At 44.8% G+C, this 18,789-nt stretch overlaps 1 long non-coding RNA gene across 1 annotated transcript; it reads right to left on the bottom strand.

Moving 5' to 3' along the window:
• Positions 1-10,465: 10,465 nt before the first annotated feature.
• Positions 10,466-18,242, bottom strand: LOC110358150 (uncharacterized). The gene is made up of 3 exons (XR_002412274.2): positions 18,112-18,242; positions 17,786-17,947; positions 10,466-10,653 (listed from the first exon to the last, which is right to left on the bottom strand). It is a non-coding gene; the product is annotated as an uncharacterized LOC110358150 (long non-coding RNA).
• Positions 18,243-18,789: the final 547 nt, after the last annotated feature.

The following is an 18,789-nucleotide window of genomic DNA, read 5'->3' on the forward strand; positions in this document are numbered from 1 at the left end:
CCTGCTGTTTCTGTATTATCCTCCCGAATGGGTGCAAGCTGTGAGCTGGAAGTGCCACCATGCAAAGTAATTTATAGCGAGAATAAAAGGATCATCTGTCATCAGATATAATCAGGTTAAAAGACGGTGATCTGGTGCACAACCAGAAACATGGGCACCGCCACATGGTGCTCACGCTGTGCCATGACGTCCCAGTGCGCCCCATGTCTGAAAAGCTCCAGATCTTCGGGCAGAAGCCAAGTTCTTGAGGTTTTTATCAGTAGAGCAGCTCCAGGTCTGTCTGCTCAGCACGTGGGGCTGTATCTTGACCTGTCCTCCACAGGAAAATATCCTTCAGTTCTCACCATGAGTTTTCCACAGCCCAATTCACCCTTCAATTTGACAGTTTGACATTCTCTTCGTAGCATTTGTGGTTGATTGCATCCTCTGTTCATTTAAATAAATTTGCCAAGTCCTAATTGTTCCTGTTTTAAGGCCTGTATGCGCTGTTTTGTCTGCAGGGTACACAACACATAATATACTGAAATCAGTATTTAGAGTCAATGTTAGGCTATTACCGTGAAAGCTTATTGCTATATAATCATACATTTTGTGTTGTTAGAAGTGTACATATGTGAGTATATTCATACTTCATATCCTGCGCTTCACGTCGTGACATTTGCCATCATTTCAATTAATTCCATTAAAAGAAAATCCATGCCTGTCGTATTTCTTTACAAAAGACCATGAATGAAAAGGAAGGATACAGGAAATCAAAATCTATCATCCTGTCCACAAGAATGACAAAACAAACAAGAGGAGGAGGGAGGGATGAGGCTCTTTTATTTACAGGATTCTGCCCCAGAGAAAAGAACAGATTAAGTTTATCAATGACTCCAGCTCCTGCCATGTGGCTCTAAAGGAGATTGTGCAGATAACGGGAAATGCAGCCTGGATCTGCAGGAAGAATCATGCCAAGCATTTCAATTCTCTTCTGGAAGTTATTTGTAGAATTTTAAAAGTGCAGAAAATATCAGGGTTGTCCTGTGAGAACTGCAGAGTCTGACACTGAAGGAGCTTGGTACCCCCTTGCGTTCCTACCTTGGGTTCACTGTGCAACCACGTCCTTCATCCTCTTGCCAACATCTTCATCTTTGTCTCTACTGAATGAACCTTAAGGTGGGGTCCCACACACCTCTCCCTCATTTCAAGGAGAGCTGGTCAGTGTTTTTGGTTAATCTGAACATTCACAACCCTCATTCGCATTATTTGATGCAGATTCTGGCCTGGACCCCAGAGTTGCTCATTTCCCCTGGTATTTGTCCGCAGTGCTCTTCAGAGTGGGCAAGGGCTGGTGGAGTTATCACTACAATCCTCAACCCAGCTCTGCAGGGTCAGAGGTAGGGAATGAGGCTTAGCTAAAACTTGGCTCAGCTTTGAGTTGATTTGGGGTTCTGTCTGCAGGTAGAAAAAGGGCTCAGATGGTTTTGGTTGCCCACAGAGATACTCAGGGTCATTTGAGGAGCATCCACCTCAGGTATCCACCCTGGGCTGCTAAAAGCCAGTTAAGGAGGGCACGCGCCCTTCATAATTCCTCTGTCCTATTTCCCAATCCTGTGTGGACATCTCAGATACGTTCAGATACCTCTGTCAGGACTGGGAGATGTGGTTGAGGGTACAATATTGAAGGCAGGAGAAGTTCTTGCATGTGATGGTTAATGTTCTTCTTCCACGTTATCTCCCTGTTCACGCTGTTTTTACATGGAGAACTGAATGCCCAGAGACATTTACAGTACATTTCAATGTCAGCTTTGCGCCCAGGTGGTCTCTTCTCAGCTCCTGATGTCTTCACAGGCATTGCTGGAGAACTTTTCCTGCCCATACCCTTCCAGCAACAGTCGCTTGTCCTTTCCTTGCCCACCTTTTTAAAAGAATTCCAGCTACGTGCGCTCCTGAGTCATTGAAATACAGAAAAAGACATTTACCAAGATGGAATCGGGAACTGAAATGCAGTCGGTGCCGAAGTGTTTGTGCGGTGGCGCAGAGCCAAAGGCAATTAGTAAGCGACATGAATCTTTCTTGCTCGCCACTCAACCATGTGCAAATGGCACTTCTTGTCCTGTGGGTTAAGGAATGGCAGTTTAGTCTGTCAAGTCGTGCTAAAGTTTGCTGATTGAAGGGGTTTGGGGCTCCACTATTACAAAAACTGTGTTTTAAAAAAATGTTCTTAATCCCTATTTTATGAGGCACGCACGAAGAAAGGCGAAGCCATTTCTTTCTGGAGAAGTAGCAGAATCAGCAGCTAGCGACAGCAACACATCCGTACCCTCCAGTTTGAACAAAGTCAAATTGGAAACTACAAATAAAGGTGTTTACGAACTTGTGAGGGCTCCTATGAATGATCTTGGGCTTCCACCAGCACCAGAATAACAGCTCAATGAGGTGTCGGTTTCCCCTCCTGCCCTCAGCCCCATTTCTTTCTGTCTTTGTCTTTCTTTTCTTCCCTTTTATAACCCAGCGATGTGGGTTTATAGTGTGATTTGTCCAAGCCCATTTGCTGTTGGAGACGCTGTTCCCTGCGGTGGGCGGCCAAGGAGAGGCCAAAGGATCAGATCCAAGTGCACACGGAGAACTTCACTTTTAATTGCGGTGGAGAGAAGCTATTACGCTGGGGCCTTTGCTTGTTTAATAGACTCCAGCCAATATCACACTCCTAATGTATTAATAAAACACTTACAGTCTGTATGACCCATTGATCTCAGCTGTGTGGGATGAGGCTGAGCTGGACCCATTAAATTAACCACAGGCAAGACTCCAGGTACTGGGAGATTTGCTTTGTTTCTGAGAACAAGCTGTGCTTGTGCGCTTTGTGCTTGTGCGCTTTGTGCTTGTGCTGAGGGACGCTATGCATTATTTTGGGGTCTCCATCTCCTCCCTTTGCCCTCCACAGGCCTCCTCTGACCCAGTTCTTTCCACTTTTGGGCATTTTTCCACCCAAGACTGGCACCCACTGCAAGCAGGCACACAGCCACCCGCACTCCTGTAAATCCTTCACGTTTCACAGAATAAAAGCTTATGGAATATTTCTCTAAGGACATGTTAACCTCTCAGCCAGTTGTAACCTAAGCTGCTGGAAGAAAGCAGTCTCCAAAACGCTAAAACTCCTAAAAAAATTGAAGATGGAATAGAGAGACACACAAGTAACACCCTCATGGAAAGCAGAGCTGTAGCTTGAGCTTGCTGGCCCTTCAATCCTCATCTCCTCTGCCTAAAGCAATCCAGGTCATTCAGATGTGGCTGAGACATAGAAAACAAGTCACTTCAGAAGGAAACTAATTGTTATTTTTCAAGTCGTGATGGTGCACAAGAGGCAAATACATCCCCAAACGCCCAGGGAAAACTATATGGGAAATCAAGTAGCAAATGGGAAAGCAGAAGAGAAGACAGACCCAGCAAATAAAATCATTAAATGCTTGGGATTTTTCAAGCTACCTACTAATTTTCCCCATGCTTGATAGCATTGTAATGAGTGCCATGGAGAAACGAATCCCCATACAGATAGGCTGGGGAAGAGGAGTTGTTTTATCTGGTTCTATCCTTTAAAGCTCAATTTCTACGTGCTCCCTTGCTTTAATTGTTTTCTTGGGTTGCCGATGTACCCTGTTTCACCCCTTGTCCTCACTGGAGGACACAAAACACGTCTCCTTTCTCCTTTTAGGTGCTTTGTGGCCAGTAGAAAAGGGGGCTCCGAATGTGGCTTGAGGGCAGTGAGACACCTGAAATACTGAAGCGTTTCCATTTTGGTATTTTGACCCTTACACGAGCGTCTATTCAGGCCTTTCATGAGAAAATACATTTTTCTGTAAAGTGAAAGGAGAAAAATGAAACGCAAATGTTTTTGTCTCATGGAAATGAAACATTTTGATACTGTCAAAACAAAACGAGAAAGTCGAAACAATCTGTTTTGATACTTCCCAGTCAAAATCAACACGTTTCCTTCAAAATGTTTTGATTTCAGTCCGAATGCATTTTCCTATGGGGGAAAAACACCCACAACATTCATCTGAGATGTTTTCGACCAGCTCTAGTGTTGAATCTATTACAAGAACCTTGTAGCAGGTCTAGAGGGCTGGTTAGGGAGCAACGTACCGTCAGATTAGATATTGAAAATGCATCCATTATCACTGTATCATGACAGAATAGGAGAAAAAGGCATCCAGTGCCTTCAGTGTATGATGATACACTAGGAGGGTGACCCTTAGAAAAACAGGACAATTTGTCGGCTTTTTTGACCTTCAGATGGAAAGTGGTATCCACCAGAGACCAGGCTGGACTCCATGCAGGGATAATGGGAAGATGGGATGGATGGGTAACAGGCAAGAATTTGCATGGGTAAATTACTTCAAATGTAGAAAAAGAGAGAAGGAAATTGCCAACAAACCCTTCTTGGTCTTATGGAAAGACAATGAAGGATTGAAGGAGGAGATGAAATTGCAATTGAATTCATTTTCGCAGGGATGCACATGCAGCCCATCACTCGGGTGCCTGGGTTTGGAACCTCATCTCTAATTGCAAACCGCCCCTGAGGGAGGAAAGAGCTGCCTGGGATGGGGACCCAAAGGAGCAGACACATTCCCTGCCCCTGGGACAGAGGCCACCAAAAGAAACTTGCCACCACCAAATACTTCAGAAGAAGGTGCTGGGAGCCGCCTGCTTCACAACTAAACGTCAACCAAAACAGCGGTCTGTGTTCCTCTGTCTATCAGCAGACTCTTTGGGTTAAACCCCCTGGAGAGGTCAGTGGGCTGTAAATCAATCCAAGGGCTTCAGATGGGCTCCCAACCCGCAAGAGCACAGACTCCATGCCCTGCCGCAACCTCCCGGTGTTTCAGAAGCCACTCACCCCTCCGTCCCTGGCTGCTTCACTCTGATCATCTGAGAACAAAGGCCAAGTTTTCTCTGCTTTTCTTTTAACTCCGGTTTTTGACAGGCCAGATGCCTCCCATCCTGACTTCTTGGCACGTGGATGGCTCATGTACACGGAGACAGGCATGTACTTCATGACATTTCTGCACTGTTATTATCTCTTGATCTACTCATTGCATAAAACAGATAATTGCTTTTTTGTGTGCTCTGCTCACCCAGGGTCATGCACATTCCCCTTAGGAAAGAGGATTTCGCCATCATATTCAACATGCAGTAATGATCAAGCTGCTCTGGGGGTCACAGAATTAAACTGTCCTCTCGTGGTGGTGTGAGAGGGACATTATTACCTCCACAGCAAGGTCAGATCTTTTTCCTGTGTTAATTAATCAGCAAAATTAAATAGTTTGTTCAGCTAATGTTAGTCCCTGGGAAACCAAGTCATTTCTTATAATGAAGCAAGGAGCCAGGTGGAGTATGACGTGCACCGCAGAGATCTGTCAGGACCTCTCAAGCTCACCCTTGGGCACCATCCCGGCTGTTTCAGCCAGGCATTTCCCTTCAACAAGGTGGATATTACGATGTGCCATGCAGGGGAAAGACAAATTAACTGGAGCCTTCAAGGTCTCATCCACAGCTCAGGCAAGTCTGTGGAAGGACCCCATGGACATTAACAGGCTTTGAATTGGGGTTTAGGAGTCGATGGTTGCTTGAAATGATGGTTTTAGGTTTGGAAAGCACACAAGGACCAGGCCTAGGAGGTGGAAACAGCTTTCTGAGTCATAGCCATGGGGCTGGGATGTCTTGCGCTGGACGTGGGCTCTGCGGGGAAAGCTTCTGCCGGGACTCAGACAGCCCTATTGACAGCGCAGTCTGCGACCGTATTCATCTTTTCCTAAAATAGGAAAAAAGAATTAAAACTCTCATTGGGTTGGATGACTCCCTCTCTAAGCTCCATTAACTTTACTGACTCAACTCCACGGAGTACCAAGGGAGTGAAGCTCTCCTGGAGGCATCTGCTCTGTAGACGTGTACATCAGGCGTGATGAAGTCAACACCAGGAGACTGGTTTCTGACCCAAATAGACTTCGGGCCCTTTTTGACCTGTTGTGCTCCTTGGGTATAACCGCAGTGATTCAGAATGTCAGTCTGATTAACCTCTTCATCACCAGACTGGCCGCTCACCACGAACTGTGGCAAACCTGAACGCTCACCCAGACCCCATGTGCCAGGGAGATGTTTGAGAAGCTATTGGGTGCCGGAGATTTCTTTTTATCGACTTGCAAGAAAACCCAGGGCAAATCTGCTTAGTTGCAAATGCAAAGAAAGCAGAAGTGGAAAGAGGTCTTCCCTCAACGGTGTGTCCCAGTGGATTCCACCTCAAGGCTTAAACCACAGCAAGACCCAGCACAACATAGAGGTGCTGCCCCCAGTGAGCACCAAGACTCTGACTATCACAGCAGGATGTGTAGTTGGATGCTGCAAAAAGGAGATAACAAATTTCCAACCTGTCGATGTTTTGCAAAGGACCCTGAGAGACAGAGTTTATCTGTGCTGTAGATGTTGACCTCCTGTCCTGACCGTCAGGGCAAGGAGAGGTAAAGATAAGGGAGGGGAATGGGAAGGGACAAGGTTGCAAATCCAGAGTTTGAGTTACAAAATAAAATTATCTATAACAAACAATTCAAGACACATTTTTAGGAGGGACAGCACTGTACAGAGGGGGTCACCAAGCCGCATCATTCTTGGGGCCATTGCAGCCACAGGACAGATCTGCTCATGCTGAGTGGCTGCTCCAGCTGGGCAAGCTGGAAGCCAAGGGAGATAATGGGATTTCTTCAAAACCTCTTCTTCAGGCAGGAGGGAGGGGAAATGCTCTGTCTTATCCAAACTAGCAAGGCACGGGGTGGCCACGGCACAGTTGGCAAAGCCCACGTGGCAACCTCCTCCACCTGCTCCTGGAGCTGTGGAGATGAATGTCAAGGTGGAGGTTGGGGTGGAAGGACTCCTCAAGTGACGGGACAAGCCTGGCCCCGAGCGAGCCCTTTGAGACTTTTGTTGAGCGTCATCTTTCTATTCGGGCTCGAACATGAGCATAATTTCCAAAACACAGCCCTGATTTCTCTGAGGTATTATAATTCAACTCTGAATGACACAGCAAAGTCACAGATACGTCTTGTTGCAGCCAGCTGGAAAAAACCTCCTCCTAGAAAACTCCAGGAGGAAAAGAAAAGGGAGTTGTCCCTCTTGTTTGCCCAGGTTCATGCCACAACTTCCACTACTTTCATTTTCAAAGACTATTTTCCCCCCCAACCTGATTTTTTTTGCAATCCATCCTCCCCCACACCACCAGGTTACATTTATTTCATTTTAAAACAGAATATATCAGCGAGAATGCCAGTTTGGCCATCTAGCTGAATTTCATTTAACCTCTTGTCCACAAATAACAAGATCGTTTATAGTACGAGGTGCGGTGGATTATTCGGTGACTTGCTTTGCAATGAACTGTCTTGATGGTTTAGATATGGTATCTTTTATTGGAAAATTTCAGCTGTTCTTCAGTGATTTAAATCTCCTTTCCCTGATGCACCGCAAGGTTACTGTATAATCTGCTGCATACTTCATAGTTAGATAACAATTATTGGCAGATATAAATAGACGTTTTCATGAGCAATATTGTTTAGTATGTTAAGTGTTGCTTTAATTTGCTGGTTCAATTTAAAGTGAATTCCTGTCATGCACAGAACAAAATAGATCAATTATATTACTACTAATTATTGTTATTATTTTAAACTGTGCTTCTCAAGCAGATTTAACAAATTTGTCAATCCAGCTTGTTCACCTTCTTGAAACCGAACCCGGCAGTCTTGCATGCAAATTACCCTAGATTTTCAATGAGCAACAATGATAATTGCAACTGTTTTGTAATTATCTTGCCCTAGACAGTCTCAATTTATCACATCTAGGCCTAAAGGCTCCAACGTCTTCATCTTCCAAAGGTATCGATATGTAGTCCTGTACATTAAGAGTAAAAAATAACTGCATTTTGCAGCAATCTTTAGTGTCAGAGTCAGAATAAATAGGAGTAAATATAAATATTTTGGAAGAAAACGTATCTACAAGTTGGTCAGAAATTTCTCGCTGGAAAACCAAACTTTTTCAGCAATATTTTGAAGTAATATGTTAAGATTGTCAGAAAATATCTTCATTTGCCGCCCGGCTCTGATAAATAGCCTTTTATATATGTGTTTCTAGCACCAAAATAAAAGTATAAAACCCATAAGCTATGTGACATGTCTCCTGCCTACCTATAACTGCATCTTTTCTCCATCAGGATATCTTTATCAGAAGGTCATAAATCACACAGCCATTCACATTAGGGAGCGGTGATTGTGCGAAGGCTGTGCTGAGGCAGGCTTCATCTTAAGGTATTCATTTTTGTAATTCACCGCTGCATTATTTACTCCTTTTCTGCTGCAATAATCCATCTGAGGTCGAATATATGTACATATAAACCAGCCTCAGTGCTGCAAAAAATAATAATCATTATTGAGTAATGGTAATGGGCGGACAGGAATCCTGGGTTGGTGAAGGTTTTTGAGGTCTCTGGGTGTTTTGATTTCCTCCCAGGTTGGAGCAAAGTTACGCTCGCAAACCACAGAGGTAAAAAGTTAAAGCAAGCGGGTGAAAAGCAGAGGTTGTTCCCAAGCATGGAAGATGGAGAAGAGCGTTGGCCCTGCCAGGGTAAACGTGGAAGCCCTGCCAGATGGGACAGGCATGGGGAATGTATGAAAACCCAAACCGCGGACCTTTCCAAACACAGCAGAGACGGGAAACCTGCAGAGACAAGCAAGGAAAAGGGGAAAGACAAACAGATTGTTATTTTGTTCTTTGTTCAAAAGCAACACGTCTCCAGAAGCCCCGGCCCCGAGCTGCTGCCAAACGCTGAGTCCAGCCTGGGCACCAGGGAGATGGGCAAGGCTGATCTTCAAACAAGGACTTTGGTCTTTGGGCTCATCCCTGGAAAATCGGATTAAGGAAAAGGGTGAGCACCCCTGGGTAAGTGAGATATTCTAGGGAAGGGTCCTGGCCCTGTGTAACTGTCACTGATGCCTCACAGATCTGTGAAAACAAGGAGAGGCGAGCAGTCGGCTAATGTGCTCTCCTGCCGTTTCCCAAGGCTTTTGGCTGGATCCTGCACTGAAAATAAAAAATGAAGTATCACAGAGAAAGGCCAGTCTGTCAGCGAACAAACGGTAGGAGCGAACTAGCAGTTTTCACTGCTGAGACCTGAACAGCTCCACAGAAACCAAAGTGATGGGGACCAGGGCAGCATCACGAGGACCAGTGTTTTCTTGGCATCCAGATGTCCCTGAGAGCACAGAAGTGGGGGAAGGCACCAAGGACTGTGCGTAGGGTTTGTCCAGCACATGCAGCCGCCTCTAGAAAGGCCTCTTCTCCAAGGATGAAGCAGCAAATGAGTCTTAAATCCTTTTCCCAACCTTTGTGTATTTGGTCTGCTCCGTGCTCTCTGTGCGGATCTACCTTGCTCAGATGTATTACAATTGTGTTCTAATAAAACACAGCTTAAACCCTCGGGGGTGTCTTGGAAGCAAGGGGAAGCTGCTCTGCCACACGGCTCAGCTGGTTCCACGTCCTGTTTTGCAATAGTGAATTATGTGGCTTCATCACAGCCAAGAGCAAAGAACTGCGGTCGAGCCAGAGAGGGAGCTCCCAGGGCTGAGTTGCAGCGGTTAAATGGCAGCTGACATTCAATGTTGTTAAAAGCAAAGTAAAGCACATAGAGGGAAAATAACCTGGCTCTACGCTCACCGTGAAAGGAGCTAAATTAGCTATTATCTCCAAAATGAGCTCTCAGAGTGGGAGGTTGTCTGCAGCCATCAGCCCAATGTTCCGCAGTGGCCGGCAAAGGGGCTGCAGCAGAGGGGGCTGTTCGGGGCGGGAGAAAGGATGAAATAGAGAGTGCAATGCTCCTGCATCAGGCCACACTGCTCTTTCATCTTGTGCCACTTCAGAGGATATCACAGAGCGAGGGAAAATTCAGAGAGGGTGGCGATGGCAACGTGGGAAGGAAGCAGCATCTGCCCCAGCACGGGACATTTGGTGGGACCACAGCCACGGCGCAGTCCCTGCTGTCGTGAGTAATGTGGGGAAAACGATCGTTCGCCTTGTGAGATGATAGGATGGGAAGGTGCTCTTGCCCTCCACCTCCCTCCCCTTCCTGTGATTTTTAATCCCAAATTTCCCCACGGTGCCAGCGGGATGCAGAGGACTGAGCACAGGATGCACGTACCTTGCGTTTCGCTACAGCAGATCGCCAATTTTATACATCTCCGTATCTCAAAACCCATGTAATGATGAGAAGATGTTTAAAGCAACAAAAAAAAAAAATACAGGAAATGTAATAAATGCAGAAGAGAATTATGTAGAAAATACACTGGAGAAGTGTTTTCCTTGCTGGCGAGATGCTTACAGTCTACTTGCTTCATGAATATTTAGAAACAAGAAGGCTGGCTCCAAATGTCAGTCTGAATGTATACAATTTTCCTCTCTATAAATATTACATTTTATTCCAAGACAGCAGAAAAGTAACAGCTAAGACCTCAAAAGCCCACTTCTCTTGCTCCTCGAAATTGGTTTGTTTGGGCTGTAAATTCTTCTGGGCTATGTGATAAAGATACTTTGCTTTCATCTTCTTCTGAGGTTGCCAAATTCAAATGATAGGTTGACCTGGAAAATAAAAGGGGTGGTGGTGTAAATATTTCACAGTCTTTCTGGAACCAAAAGCAACAACTGATAATGCTGGAGGGAAGTGAAATACAGGGGCTGGCAGCATCAGGGAGGAGGATCGTGCATGAAAAGAGCTCGTTTTATTGGCAGCTGGCAAATGAAGATTTTTGTCCTTGGAAGCAAATACTATCTGAGGACAAAATCTACCCGATTTGTAGAGGAATTGTAAATCAGACGTAAATAACAGCATGACATTAGTCCTCTTGTCCTGCTCCCGGAGTGTAAATTTGGCGTTTTCTCATTCCTAAAGGCTGTTTGGGTTTCAGCCAGCCAAGGGGACCTTCGCTAGTCTTGACTGGAGGAGAAGGTGACATTAGATGGGTTCCACAAGTGGAACCGGAGCCATTCCAGTGCGTCTGGACCCCTCAACCCAGGCGAGATGGGAGCTTTGCTGGAGGAAACCACAGAGGATTCCCCCTCCTTTCCATCCAAACCATATGTCTGCTGGCTGCTAACGAGATTTACAATCTTCCCCGAGCCCTGTCTACTTCTAGACCCTGATGATACACAGTAGCCAATACAAAAGAGCTAATAATTCATTATGAATCATTTATTTGATGAATGACAGGCTTATTTTCTTTTTTTTCCTCCTGTTTTTTAAATTGCCTGTGAGCAGCGTAGTGGTTTTCTCAGTCTCGCAACTTGAAATACTTGCTGACTAATTTCTGCAAGTAAATCCTGGCCAACTGACTTCATTTCCAGGCAGAATGGGTGAGATTTCCATGCAGAGCTCTGCTAAACCATAGTTACCTAGAGGCGAATGGCCTTGCACCTATGTCAATCCTCCTACATCGAACCTACACATCCCAAAGAAAGAAATATTAGCCAGGAATTACTGATCTGTCAGGTCTTCGCGCCAGAAATGGTCTCTCGTTTAGATAGCTAAGACAAGGGTACATGAATGTTGGTGCGCAGGACGTGGTTGGTGTTTTTGAGGGGTCTTGGACGCTCCCACCTCGTGTTGGGTTCCTTGACCAACCTGTTGGGCTGCTCAATAATTTCAGAACACAGGTCCAAGAGCGTCCTCATGCAAACACCAAGGCGCAGGCAAATAGCTCCTAATCTTCCATCTCGTTTTCTGAGGGTTTCATCAAGAAAATCGTTGCCACCTTTTGGACCAAGTCCAAACACCTCAAAACTGCGAATGTAAGTCTGGGGGTTATTTCAGAAAATGTAGGACATAGCTTAAGGTCTTCAGTTAAAAAAAAAAAAAAAGGTGTTGTTTTTTTTTTTTTATTTGAGATGGTTTTTAAAAGAATGTGCACTGACAAATTCCCAGCAAATGAAATTTGGGATTTTTGTTCTATTTATACTTTTAACAAATCCACAGACAATATAAATGAATTTGAAATACAAAATGGAATGTATTAGCCAGGCTAGTGAGAGAGTGTTACATATCCTTCATACAGCAGTACACAGTAATCCAGCCAAAATATTTCAGAACTAATTACTGTACAGACTTCTAATCCCTAGTAGAGAAAAAAAGCCAACACTCTATATATTTTTGGAAGTTCATTGGAAGCATCTGTTTAAGATGTTGTTAATCCTTCCTTCCATAATCACTGCTGGATGATAATGAAACAGTCCTTTTTGCGCTTGGTGTGTTCAGACCTAATACTCATCTTGTTGAGACCCAAAAATCATCTTGGTTAAAGCTGATTATTTCATACAAAGGAACATAACTCAATCCCTTTTCTTCTTATTTTACTTTTCTCTCTTTCTGTGAGAATTTTTCGCTCCTACTTTGGTTTTCTCGATGGCAGCTGGCAGTAGAAAATGATTGGCTTTAATCTCAAATTTCAGAATCAATATAGCACGGGTACTATTGATTTTGGCATACCGGGATGACCCCAGGGGGTTCACAGCAACCAAAGAGGGCTTTTGATGTTTCTGGACTTTCTTCAATTAGAATTTCTGAAAATCTCCCACCTTCCTAAAGAGTGGAAGAATGGGAATAACTTTGCTTTGCAGCCGCGGTGCAAGTGGCAGAACCGCGGGGTCCTGGCATGGGACATCCCAAATCCCAGAATCCCGCAATCCCCCCATGGAGCAGGAACACCCAGATGAGGTTACACAGGAAGGTGTCCAGGCGGGTTGTAATGTCTGCAGAGGAGGAGACTCCACAACCTCCCTGGGCAGCCTGGGCCAGGCTCTGACACCCTCACCGGGAACAAGTTTCTTCTCATCTTTAAGTGGAACCTCCTGTGTTCCAGTTTGTACCCATTGCCCCTTGTCCTGTCACTGGCTGTCACCCAGAAGAGCCTGGCTCCATCCTCCTGACACTCCCCCTTTCCATATTGATCCCCAGGAATGAGTCACCCCTCAGTCTCCTCTTCTCCAGCTCAAGAGCCCCAGCTCCCTCAGCCTTTCCTCATAAGGCGCCTCTAAGCAAGGGAAGGTGAAAACACGTCCGTGTGCCTAAGACAGGTTAAAGAAAACTCTTAGAACCTCGTTTGCTTTCATTGAGGAACACTCACGAATGGGTCTTGGAAATGTAGCCAGGTCGGCTCCCCAATCCAAGTTCTGGTTTTTGCCGTTTCTGTTGAAAATGTGTTTTCAAGTAACCTTAAATCTCAGACTCCCTAACTTTTGAGTACTTGATTCTGTGACTTTAATACTTTTTAAACATATGGGTTTCCCTGTAATTTTAAATGATTTTTTGAAAGATCTGGATTCAATTCCTCTAATAGCCTCAGTGTTTTCAGGCCAGCTAAGATCACTCCTGCAGTTTGGTGTGAGTTTGGGACATTGCCCAGAGCAAACAAAAGAGGAGCTGTGGGCTTTTTCTTTTTTTTTCCCCCCATATAAGTTTTACGAATTTCAGATTTATGTTTTTGGAGTCTATGCATTTTTTTTTTAAATCTTATTAAAGACGGATGAAGAATGAAATAGCTCAGAGCTGCCACGCACTGCGCTCCAGTACAGCATCTGTCTCTTCCTCCAGGCTGCCACCAGCTTGGGACAAATTAAAAGTCCTTTCCATGCACCGCTTTTCCCACCTATTGAAGACACCGACACTAGGATTGCGTGATTCACCAGGTTAAGGTGTCCAGCAGCCATCAAAGCTGCGTGACCACCCTGGAGATGACAGATGTTAGGTGTGTCCCACCAAGACTCTCTGCAAGTTGGATATACAAGAATAAGAAGAACCATTTTCTTACCTCCAGGAAGCATTTCAAAACACTTAAAAATGAGGTTTTTGCAAGAGCTGGTCTTGCATTTGGTACTGTAGAACACCTTTGGGGAATAGAGTGGAGATGATATGTCCAAAACATGCGGTTTGTTTTGCAATGGAAGAGATGGTAGATAAACTGGAGGACAGGGTTTAAACATGGGGTGGTGCTGATAATGCAATAAAAAGGTCTGGAAAATAAAACCAGAACAGAATTGAATAGGCACGAGGGCAAAATATTACGCTCAGCACAGGGAGGAGCTTCCACCTACCAACACCAACTGGAAAGGTCTGGGTGGGCTGTCACCCGTCACGACATGGTATTGGGCCAGCAACATCCCAAGAGATAGAAAGATAAAGAAATGGGGCTGTTTAATGCACAGAACAGAATACTAAAGGGAAAACACACCATGCTATGGGAATATATATTTAGCATCAGCAAAGAGAGAAGGTTTTGCTCAGCGGGTCCATGGAGGAGGATGGGGCTGAAAGGGGCACCACTTTCTGGAAAAGAATACTGTGCCTTACAGTCAAAACATCTCTTTGTTGGATGGTGAAACTGGAGACTTCAAGAATACCAGGAACAGTAAATTATTTTTCTAAATATTGGTCGTTTTTGGTTTGTTTGTTTTCCTGGCCGTTTTCTTCTGAAAAGGCAAAACAAGTCCAAATTGTGAAGACTTTGGCATGTGTCACACTGAGATTGGCAAGTCTGTTTCCTGCGTTCAAATCGGCATACTTCTGCAGCTAAAATAAAACAAAACAATGCTGGGAGGGGGCGTCTTCCTTTTTTTTTTATATGATTTAACTGTTGAAACCCAAGATGAAATATTTCCACTGGCCCCAGCAGCAGCAACAACAACTGTTTCCCATTCTCCGCTCATTAAAATGTGCTGAGGCATAGCCAGACCCCCGCTGGCCCGGCTCGGGGTGGGACGGATGGGGAGAAGAACGAGCCTGGATCCTGCAACTCATCTTGGGGTAGAGGAACCGCTCCCTGCCATATCTCCTCATCTGACAGAAGTTTGAAAATTTGCTTCCTTGCAGCTTTTTTGGTGTGTTTTTTGAAGTTATCAAAAGCTGTGCCTGAGAGTTGCTGAGCAAAAAGGGGAAACTTAACTGCTAACAACGGGGTGCAAAGCACCCGGAGCTCTGCGGAGGTAAAAAGATGTGTGAAATCATAAGCTCGCATCGTGCTAAACCATAAGATTACTTTTGAGCTCTCTAAACTTCGTAGACAACAAGAAAAGATTGACTTGGAAGAGGCGAAAAGATAACAAATGGTTCCCCTTTAAAAGCAGAACAATAAAGGCTATTCGTTCATCATTTGAATTTCTTGCCTAATGAAATTGGATACAGTCTGAAATCCCCCCACAAGCCAAAAGCTAATTCATTGCCACATTTGAAATGCGTGTTATCAATTACTGACTGTAGATCTAATGATTTCCATAGCTAGTTCTCATTCTGATACAAGTGGCTTTGAGGATTTATTGATGACGAGTATATAAAAAGTCAATTCAGAAACGTATACTGGATTCATCTCTGCAGTGTACTCGCAGCTAGTGGCTCTTTGAACCACAGCTCAGTCAGGCAGATAAATATCTTCTTCTTCTCATCAGCAAACTGCAAAGGCAACTGAAATCTAAGAGTTGCTGTTGAATTTCCTGTGTCTCCTGGAGGCCTGAGTCCAGCATGAGGATGAGCAATGGGTTCGGGGTGTGATGCACGAGTGTCAAAGGCAAGGTTACCATCCTCTCTCACCTGGATTTTAAGTCAGCAATGTCCACAGAACCTCTCCAGGCTCTAATATTTGTGGGTCTCTGGGGTAATTTGCTCATTACACAACACCCTTTTCATGAGGGCCTAACCTTAGGTTGCTTTGCTCTCAGAGACAGGTGGATTCCCTAAACTGAAACATTAAAATACAGCCAGAGCAGTAGCTTTCAGTCTGAATATATATTTTTTCAGACCACAATTCAGCAACTGAGACAGTGATCTTATCAGAGGAAGCCCTGCGATACCAGTGAGGCACGTTGTCCCTCCCTCTGCCATGCACCATGCCAGTCTATCCACATGTCTTCATAAACCCTTTCATGCCAGTGGGTTCTTCTCTTTTTTTACCTATCACAGCCACATCCAGAGGCTCACGTTGTCAGGGTGACTCTGAGGGGTCTCCTGGGACACCTCGCTTGAGCCTGAAGCACAAGGGACATGAGGACACCAGTGGAGTGGTTTTTCCTCTGGTTGGGGATTTGGGAGGCCAGTATTTGTATTTTTGCCTGCTTTTTATCAATACAAGACTCTCCCTGTCTTCAGTTGTTTGCATGGCTTGTCCTCAAGAGCCTCTGGTTTCCTAATCCTCCCACTTGCACTTGGTTAATGTATTGGATTTGCCTTCAGCGCTCAGGACCACTAATGACAAGACTTCTTCTTGCTCCCCATGAGCAAGATGATGATTTATGAGGTTGCTCTGATGGTGCTGTGAGCACCAGCATCCCCGCAGGGCTGATTATTGGGGATCTCGGAGTGAGCACGTTGTGTTTGTCCCATCAGACATGGGACATGTCAGACCCACCAGGCTCTTCAGGGTAAAGACCCCAAATACATAAGATTTTATACAAAAAGAGATGGTCAGAGGTGTAGGAACTCCCATGGGCTCCTGCTAAAGCAACAAGATGCTGATATAATTATGAGAATGGTTTTATTGTGTTTTAGAAAATAGCTGATCCAACTCACATTCCGGTGTCTGCGCATGGCAGGACACTTAATTTTTTCTGTCTTATTGTGTGTTATAAAACTGGCTTCATATTTCCTTAACACAGAAAATGTATAGGGCCAGAGCTCCAATCGTGATAAATCAAGCAGAGCACACAAACACAAGGAGTGAAAAGTAAAATAGAACCTTGCAAATCCTTCAGTGTCAATAATCTCGGTTGTTATTTGTAGCCAGCAAAGGAAATTGAACTTTTTAATATGTAACACATTAACCTAAGCGTCTGCCTAAATGGAGCTGCGTTTTTAATGTGTTGACATATTAACACAAGTACTCTTTCTCTAATTCCCTCAACCTTAACATAACAATAATATTGTTAAATCATTAGCAGGCTTTAAAAGAAATATTAATTCTCCCTAATAAAACACTGAATAATACGTTCTGCTGTTGCCTAGCCACAACGAATAAGCAATATTCACACCTTCTACTGCTTGGATTTCCTATAGAAAGCATATAGTAATGTGGGCTTATATATGCCAAGGAGAGGTGCAAACTTTTCAGCAATAATTCCAAGAGTTTGGTGTCTGGTTTGGTTTGGTTTGTGAAGATCACAGGGTGCAGGACAGCTCAATTCCTGCTCTTGGAGTGTTTTGTTCCCTGGTGATGCATTTATTACCAGTGCGGAGGAGATGTGGACAACGAGATGCTCCTGGTGCTTCTGCCATCCCATGAGCTCCGCAGAGCAAGACACGGCTGGACAGACAAGGACACAAAGATGGTGCGACATGAACTGGATATTCAGGGAACGAAGACTGGAAAATCGCCACCCATAATGACACTGGGGAAGCGGACAGTGGTCAGCTCTGTTCATCCTCCTCCTGTCATGGCTCTCTTTATTTTGATGCATTTTTTTCCCTGTTTAATACGGTGGTTTTATGGGCAGAATGTGCTCAGGATGGTGTATAATGGGACCAACTGTGCAGAAATGTCATGCATGCGAAATCTATGCAAAGCCCTCGCTATGCTTTTGCCTGAATCAATTTAAAGAAGACGCTCCATAAAACAGGATAAAGCCAGATTAAGTGCATACAAATGAGACAGCCCAGGCGAGGTTTTCAGAATTTGTTGGGAGGCAGATGGAATACAAATGGAGGAAGAGATTGCACCGGTGCATGCGTAAAACACACCTGACAGATAGATCCGGAGAGGTTGGAGGTGAGAGAAACAGCCTGAAGAGATGTCCCCTCTGCAGAGGTCACCTGAAGATGGAGAGGACGATCTGCCAGACGTCAGGACCGTCTTACTTCACTGCTATGTGGTCTTCGGTTTTCCAGCAAAGCCCCTGGACGCTGCAGAAGCAGAGAAATAGAGGCATTAAATGAATTAAACAGAGGGAAAAGCCGCTCAGCGTTGCTGCCCCCGTGTTATTTGCTTTGCTTTCACGTCTATTTGATATTCTCCCATCATTTTCAGCATTCAGCCCGCCACAGATTTTCCCACTGACAGCGCGTACCAGGCTCCACGGGATGGTCGTGCCATACGCGGCGAGGCTGGTATGCAAAACATACTGCGAAATAAAGTGAGCAGATTGGGAACTTCTGTTCTCGTAATCTGAGAACGAGGGCAGTGCATTGAAAACTGATGAAAGGAAATACTTCCCTCCCCCCCCCCAACACACACAATTAGCTGCTGGAAATCATTGCCAGCAGGTTTTGCTGAGGCTGAAAACTTGGCAGGCTTCAAAAAAGCAAATCGGGCATTTATGCGGATGGCCAGCACACCTAGCGACAGGGCTTTAGGAGCTATACAGTCCACAGATTTATGTCAGTAAGGGGCTTTTTGGTTCATCTTCCTGAAAATACACAGTCCCACCACTGTTTTGCAAGCCTGCGTCAGCCCTTCAGCTCTTCCTCCATCTAATAACTTGTGCATCTTCTGCTCATGTCCCACTGGAGATGACCAAGGGCTGCAGAACTCAATGATAATTCACTTTCTAGTCCAGCTGTGAAATATCAGTAGTCAGGCAAAGATTAAGATGCTCTTCCAGTCTGTGTCCTGTAAATAACGCAGTTCATACCTTCTTGGATACAACCACTAGTAAATCTGGAGTAAGACTACTTCATCACTGCGGGACTCATGGAAACCGTCAATGTTTTTCAAGTGTACATTGGAAAAACAACATTTCCTCGGG

This window comes from Columba livia, chromosome 9 (assembly GCF_036013475.1).
Source record: "Columba livia isolate bColLiv1 breed racing homer chromosome 9, bColLiv1.pat.W.v2, whole genome shotgun sequence".
Classification (NCBI taxonomy): Eukaryota; Metazoa; Chordata; class Aves; order Columbiformes; family Columbidae; genus Columba; species Columba livia.